Here is an 8,371-nt window from a genome sequence, read left to right as displayed (position 1 = left end):
CCAGAATTTATACTAAACATTAACACCACTAATGCCTTGACTAAATGTGAACCATACCTGACTCAACCTCTTTTTGCAAGCAAAGATAAGCCCAGTAAAGACTGTAACTGCTTCAACTAAAGATGAAAGGCCCAGATCTAAGACTTGCAAAGCTAATAGAAGCTCAAAGGAGTAGTATATATAGGAGTAGTTTTGAACTAAGAGGGGGATTAGGATCTGGAGGATCCAAAATTGTAAACACTTTGTATATTTACTTTCTCTGCAATTTAGTTTACTTTACAATGCACTTTTCATTTTTTTCTTTCCATTCCTAGAGCTATGAACAACTAAACCCCTTTTCATTGGGTTAGGAAGCTCTGTTGTAATTTGATGGATCAATACTAGTTTTCATTCTTCTTCTTCTTCTTTCTTTTCTCTTGATTTTACTAGAAAGCTTTCGATCTTCATCCAATTAGGTAGTTGTCTTGGAAAAAAGGCTATCCATACTTGGATCTCCTCGTAACCTTGGAAGAAGAATGAGGAGATCATGCTAGAAATTATTTCTCATGCTGGACCAAATTGGGGTTTTGGTGGATATAGTTACATATAATCCTGCCAACACTTTGATTCGGAAATACATGTGGTATAATCAGTGACTATACTTCATCTCTTCCCATGAGCAATTAAATCAAGGAATTGGGCAATTATTTCAAGCTTAGAGAGATTGGATTGCCAAGGAATTAGGATCCAATCACTTAAGATTGCCAAGGAGATCAATGAATAGATTGATTAAGGAAGAGATGCAAATGAACTTGATCCGGAGAATGCAACATCTCCTAAGCCCAATGAACCCTCCATTTCTGATCTTACCCATTCTCTTTAATTTTTGCTATTTACTTTGATGCTCATCTCCCCAATTTCCCATTTAAGATTCTGCAATTTACTTTTCTGTAATTTATATTCCGCCATTTATTTTTAGCACTTACATTCCCTGTCATTTATCTTTCCCGCCATTTAGTTTTCTGCAATACTCAACTCAACTTTGCTTAGCTCAACTAGAACACTTCTCTAATTAAAGTTGCTTGACCAATCAATCCCTGTGGGATTCGACCTCACTCTATTATGAGTTTTTACTTGAAGACAATTCGGTATACTTGCCGAGGGAAATTTGTAGTGATATAAGTTTCCGTGCATCAAGTTTATAGTGCCGTTGCCGGGGATTGATTTTGTATTGACAATGATTAAATTAGAGGATAACTAGATTGAGCAATTTTCTTTTGTTTTGTTTATTTCATTCTGTTATTTACTTCCAGTCTTAGCAAATTTCTTTTATTATTTTCTTCTGTTTTATTTCCTTGGTTATTTGCATTCCTGTTTAACTAATCCACTAACTGTTTGATAAATTACGTCACTCACACTAAAAGTAATCTTAACAAGAGTGATTTTTTCACTTTTCTCTTGCCTGTGTGCTCTGCTAATTGTATGACAGGTAAAAGAAGAGGAGCTTCAACTTTCTTTGAATCTGAACCTGTCCTTTGATTAAGGAGGGAAGTAAGAGGGAAGAAAGTTGTTGGTGTAGAGGAAGAAGAGGAGAACTTAGAGATAAATATGGAGGAGGACATGGAGAACCATCATGAGGAGGAGGTGCATAACTGTTCCAAGTGTTACCTGAAACTGTAGGTCGATCTCGGACGAGATCTTCTGTACGGTCGGAGCTGTTGTGTCCTACTTGATGATGGTAGCCGGAGCCACCGTGTCTGACTTATTGGACTTGGTGGTGCTAATCCTTGTGTCACCGGAGGGTGGGGGTACCTGCAAGGGACTCCGATGCTTAAGTTAGCAAGGGTATTAAGCAGGCTTTTAGTAGAATCAGAGTATATGTTATACCTGGGTGCTCCAGTTTATTTATAATGTTGTGGAGTGGCCTTTACTGGAGATAAGATAGTTATCTTATCTTATCTTTTGAGTGAAGTCATCTTATCTTTAAGGGAACCACCCTTATCTTTCTAGGCTTTGGGTTGCCTTTAGATTTGGGTCGTGTTCCTTTGTTTGGGCCTTCTTGGGCCTCTGTAGCGGTTTGGCCGACCTTTTTTATGAAGAGGTCGGATAATCCTGGTCTGAATAGGTCGGTCGACTTCTCTTCAGTTAGCTCGGGTCGTACAACTCGACCCAGGACATGAACAGTGCCTGCTGGAGCTCGGTCTTTTTTAAGGTCGAGTCCTTTAGGCTTTGATCTTTTTCGGAAAAGCCGAGCTTGAGCATTTTTGGTTAAGTCTTCTTGAATGCGAAGTGTTTTCCTTCACCCTTTTTGTTTTGAAAATGCACGTTTCGTGCTTTGGGAACATGCGAGGGTTTTTAAAGCCCAATAACTCTTCTTTTGCCATTTCCCTCTTTTCCTTTTGAATTTTCAAAAAAGACTTTGCTTTCAGTTTTTTCTCTTTGTTTCCTGAAACTCTCTTTCATCCTTCTGTTCTTGCGTTTTCTGGTTCGCGTGCATTTTCGTACTTCTCCTTGCTTTCGGAGGTCACTGTTGGTGCTTCATTCTTTTGTTTGAGAGGTGATCGTCTTGGCGCAGCCTCATTCTTGCTTCTATTTCTCAGCATTCGTCGTCTCCTCCTCTTTGCAGGTTGGCATTCTTTTTTGTTTCTTTCTTTTATTTCTTTCATCATTCTTCTTTGTCCTTGTATTGTTCTTTGGCAAAGTTGTGATTCTGTTTGAAAGCTTCGAACCTTTTAGGATCGTCGTGGTTGATTGTTGCTGTAATGCATGTTTTCTGGGGTTCCTTTGACTTATATATGCTCCTTGGTGTATTCCCTATTTGATGCTTTTAGGGTTTTTGCATGTTATCACTGCCTCTTGAAGGGACTTTTTGTGGCTTATGAACTGCTTGATTCTTGAAAAGGATTGTGCCTTTGGTGATTTTCATCTGTTTTGATGTTGACAGTTTCCTTTGCTAGTAGTTTTGTTTAAAGACGGCTACTTTTGATGACTTTCTTCTCAGAGTGTTATTTGTGTGAAAAATAAGTCCTCGTTCTGTTGTTGCCCCTATAGGATGCCCCTGGACATTGGGTTGTGTCCTGGGGTTTCCTTTTTGCTATTGCTGCTGCCTTGTGTGCCTTAGGTCGAGTCATATCTGTTTTGTTCGAGATGTTTTCTTTGTTATTCTGGAGTTGTTTATTTAGTAATCCCTCTCTCTTTTTCTTTGCTGTAGGACTAGTTGACCATGTCTTCTCGCAAAAATATTGTCGAGACGTCTTCCAAGGTCCCTGAGGGTATGTCTGACTGGCTAGACTCCCTCGTCCTGATGTGTGCTTCCGTAGTAAATTTCGACTTCTGTGCTGAGCTTAGAAAACATCACCGAATCTGTAGTAGTTGAGATCAGGAGAAGAACTACGAGTTGGTGGTGCCAGATTATGACGAGAGGGTTTGCTTTCTTTCTCTAACCCAGGGGGAACACCCCTTCTTTAATGCTTACGATTACGTTTTTAGCCAGTTGAATATCACCCTGCCTTTTACTTCTTTCGAGACTGACTTGCTGTGGTTATGTAATGTAGCTCTGTCCCAGCTCCACCCTAACTCATGGGTATTTGTTAAGATTTTTCAATTGCTTTGCCAAGAGTTGGATGTCAAACCTTCTCAAACTCTCTTTCTTTATCTTTTTTTTTTTGACTAAGCCTGGGATCTCCTCGAAAAAGAAAGCTTCTTGGATTCCTTTCAGTCTGATCAGGGACATAAAGTGTTTTCTATGTATGATGAGTCCTTTAGGGACTTTAAGAATTTCTTTTTTAAGGTCCGAGCTGTTGAGGGAGCTCGACCATTTTTCTTAGAATCGAATAATGAGCCTGCCTTCCCCTTGTGTTGCCAAAAGAATGTTGTGGTGTCTCGATACTCGTGGGAGATGCTTGATGGGGTTGAGCAGGCTTTTGTGAATGTGTTGGAAGATATTTGGGGGCAACCTCCTCATCTTGATACAAAAAAATTCCTAGGGGATCCCTCCCTTCTCCGGGATGAGCTGGGTAGTGGCCGACTTCCTTTGTATCTATTATGCTTGTTTATTTCGTTGTGTTTACTCATTTCTTTTCGATTTATAACTTGGTCTATATTTTTTCAGAGATGGTTAAAAACAATGACTCCATGAAGGCTTTCAAAAAGGCGAGGAAGGCTACCGCTGCCCAGAACATCTCGACTAAGGCTGCAAGGGAGGGATCTTCTCAAGTTCCTCCTAAGAAGCCGATCTTGAGCTCTGCCAGGCCAAAGAGGATGATTCCAACTCCTCAGGTCCATTTGGTTGATCCTCCCCAGACCTCTGCTGCTACCTCTTTTCCTACTGTCAGTCCTCCACCAAAGAAGCAAAAGACTGTTGGGCCCTTTAACCTTGATGCCCCCGACTTTGATGTTGTGGGGTTTGTTGATCATCAGATTGGTCCTTATGGTGTCGCGCCTACGAATGATGTTTCCATTCTTCGTCATTTGGATTTTATCACCCGAAGTAGTATTAAGATGGCGCATATGTGGGCGGCCTTGTTCCGGACTGCTCAGGATGTTTCGGTTCATGCTATAATGGCTTTCATAGAAGAGGCCAAGTCGGAGTATGATAGGATTAAGGGGCTGAATGAGGAATTTGAGAAAAAGGTGGCAAAGTTGGAGAAAGGATTAGAGGGTGAGAAGGCTCGAGCTACTACTGCGGTGGCTTCTGCGAACTTGGCCGAGGAGATGGCACAGAAGCATAAGGATAGCTATATCTTAACTTATGGTGAGATGGTAGAGCTTAGGGGGAGGTTAGACTCTGTTCAGGCTGACTACACTGAGCTCCAAGGCCATCTTGTAGGCAGCGTGAATGCTGCTTATGAGAATATGAATGCTCAGGTTTGAGTTCTTGCGCCCGACCTTGACCTCACCCTGTTCAGCTTGGACAACATTGTAGTTGATGGAAAGACTGTTCCTGACGGCTCGGATGATGATGATGTAGACGTAGAACCTCTTCCTGTGCCATCTGCCAAAGCCTCTATTGTCTCGACTTCTTCAACTCCTACTACTGAGGTTGGCCATCCCGAGTCGGACCCTGATGTCCAGATTCTGAACCAGCCGGATGGGACCGTGGATGCCGTCCCTCTCGCAAGTCGTCCTCCTTCTCCCCAGGATACCGCTACTGGGGAGTCTTTGAATCCCTTGTAATTTACTGATTTACTATCTTTGTGGCCCTGTTTGTGGATCTTTGAACTCTTATTTTTTGTATCTTGTGGTCTGGACTTGGATATTTTGGTTGCTTTTCCTAGAAACCTTATTTAGAAAAACAAAGTAACTTCTTGAGCTCTTTGAGGTCGACTCTTGAGTGGCCTTTTGAGCCTTTTATCATAGTAGCTTTTGCTTATCTTCTTGATGTGTTTGTTTCCAACCTTTTGGAGCCTCTAGGAATCTCAAGAGTGTTGGAGCTCTATGTTGTTCGACCTCTTTTTTGGTTCCCTTTGTGTTTGAATACTTGTAAATTAGTTTTCGGTGAGGTCGTGGCTTTCTTTGGGTCGAGTTGTGTCCCTTCTAGCGCACGCCTTTGTTCTCTCAACTTCTTTCGTTGAATCTTTTGAGTTATTTTTAGTAATCCATTTGGACCTCACCAGGTCTTCTTTTTATAGATTTACTTTTTATAACTCTTTCACCTTTTGATCGGCTTGGGCCGACTTCTTCATGTTGGTCTCAATCTAAGTTATTTCTAGTAATCTATTTTATTTGGACCTTGTCAGGTCTCTTTTTATGGATCACTTTTATAACTTTTTGTAGCTTTTGTCGGGCTGACTTCATCATGCCGGTCCCTTCTAAGTTATTTCTAGTAATCCATTTTCTTTGGACCTTGTTAGGTCTCTTTTTACGGATTAATTTTATAACGTTTTGTAGCTTTGTGGGGCCAAATTCATCATGCCGGTCCCTTCTAAGTTATTTCTAGTAATCCATTTTCAAGGCTGGCCAGACCGCTTTTCTATGGGTTACCTTTTATAACTTTTTGTCGCTTTGACCTGGTTTGACTTCTTTTATGTCGGTCCATTCTAAGTTATTTCTAGCGATCCATTTTTGTTTCTATTCATACCCTGGGTCGAGCTATCCGACCTGGGATGATCGGCGACAAAGCGACCGACCTCTATAGGTCAAGCAGACCGACTTCTTTATAAAGAACTCGGCCGAATCAACGAGAGAGCCCAATAAAGGGCCCGGGTAGAGGAACACGACTCAAATCCTAAGGCAACCCAAGCCTATAGGGATAAAGACGGTTCCGTTGAAGATACGCTGACCTCAACTCAAGGATAAAAGATAAGATAAGATAACTAACTTATCTTATCTAAAAGGTCACATTTCACCATTATAAATACACTGGAGCACCCAGGTATAACTCATACTCTGATTCTACTCAATACCTGCTTAATACCCTTGCTAACTTAAGCATCGGAGTCCCTTGCAGGTACCTTCCACCCTTCGGGGACAAAAGAATCAGCACCACCACCAAATTCAACAAGTCGGGCACAACGGCTCCGGCCGTCTCCCACCAGGCAGACACATTAGCACCGACCCGTACAGAAGATCTCATTCGAGATCGACCTCCAGTTTCAGGTAACCCACGGAACATTGGCGCCATTGCCGGGGAACCTGGAAGTCATCCTATCACCATGACGGACGACCATGACAACGACCACGATTCAGGTCTGGAGGATCGGACACCGCACAAAAACGCGGATGTCACGCTACAAAACACTCCGAAAACCAACAAAGACAAAGACTCACCAAATTCAGGGGCAATAGAAGTGCTCCTGGATCGCCTAAAACAACTGAAAAAAGAAACCCAACAACAACGGGAAATCGGAAGAGATCTCCAAAGAGAGGTGCGACGACGTCGAGAGTTGGAAGAAAAACTTTGGAAGAAAAACTACAGCAATTAGAAGCCGATCTCAAATCAAAAGCACCCCGGGCTAATTTCGAGGAAAATTCACGCAAAGAGCAAGACCCGTTCACCAGGGAAATCATGAAAACCAAAATTCCAAAAGACTTCAAACTCCCGGATATAACCTTGTATGATGGCACTACGGATCCCAACCATCACCTCAGCAACTTCAGAAGTAGAATGTACCTCACTGACGCCTCAGATGCTATTTGCTGCAAGGCTTTTCCAGCAACTCTCACAAAGACAACGATCCGATGGTTCGACAACCTACCCCCGAAGTCCATCTCAAGCTTTGATGAGTTAGCTAAAAAATTCCTAGCCAGATTCTCCATTCAGAAAGATAAAGCCAAGCACGCCCCCAGTTTACTAGGGATCAAACAAGGAGATCGGGAGAGCCTCCACAACTACATGGAGAGATTCAACAAAACATGCATGGATATACAAAGTTTACCAACGGAGGCCGCCATTATGGGACTCATCAATGGCCTACGAGAGGGACCTTTCAGCCAATCTATCTCAAAAAAATACCCAACCTCCTTAGACGAAGTACAGGAACGAGCAGAAAAATACATCAACATGGAAGAAAACGCTCGGTTAGGAGAGACCTCAAAATCAAGGGCCTCCTACCAAGACAGAGACAAGGAATCCAAGAGAATAGAAGATCGACAAGGGGAGAAAGTCAAAAAATACCATAATTTCACTCCTCTCAGGGCATCCCTGGTCGAGATATACAAAGAAGTCTCCCATACAGAAAAAATCCCCCAGCACGGCCACTCAAAGGCAAAAGGGGAGGAGGAAACCAGAAGGAATATTGTGAATACCATCAAGTCCGAGGACACTCCACAAACGAATACTTCGACTTAAAAAATATCATAAAAAAATTGGTGAGAGAAGGAAAATTAGATCGATTCCTGGCCACCCGAGATGATGATCAAAGAAAGAGACGAAGGGATGAAGATACCGAACGAACAGAACAATCACCTCGGACACCAGAAAGACATGTCCACATGATACACGGCGGATTCACAGCAGGTGTGATCTCCAAATCCTCTCGCAAAAGATATCTCAAAGAAGTATATCATGTCGAAGGAGAGGAGAAAGCACTCAACATTCCGGCAATTATATTCACTAAAGAGGACGCATCCGGCATCATCACAGAACACGATGATCCCATGGTTATCACCATCATATTGGCAAACGCCAACCTACACCGCACATTAGTAGACCAAGGGAATTCTGCCAACATCTTATTCAAAACAGCCTTTGATAAACTCGGCTTGGAAGAAAAAGAACTTAAAGCATATCCAAACAGCCTGTTTGGGCTAGGGGATACCCCGGTTCGACCATTCGGATACATACCACTACATACAACCTTCGGAAAAGGGGACCAATCCAGGACCCTCAAAATAGACTACATCATAGTCGATGTAAGTTCAGCTTATAACGCTCTCATAGGACGGACAACAC

Source organism: Arachis duranensis, chromosome 9 (assembly GCF_000817695.3).
Source record: "Arachis duranensis cultivar V14167 chromosome 9, aradu.V14167.gnm2.J7QH, whole genome shotgun sequence".
Classification (NCBI taxonomy): Eukaryota; Viridiplantae; Streptophyta; class Magnoliopsida; order Fabales; family Fabaceae; genus Arachis; species Arachis duranensis.
The sequence above is the reverse complement of the archived record's forward strand: the minus strand, read 5'-3'. Positions refer to the sequence as shown.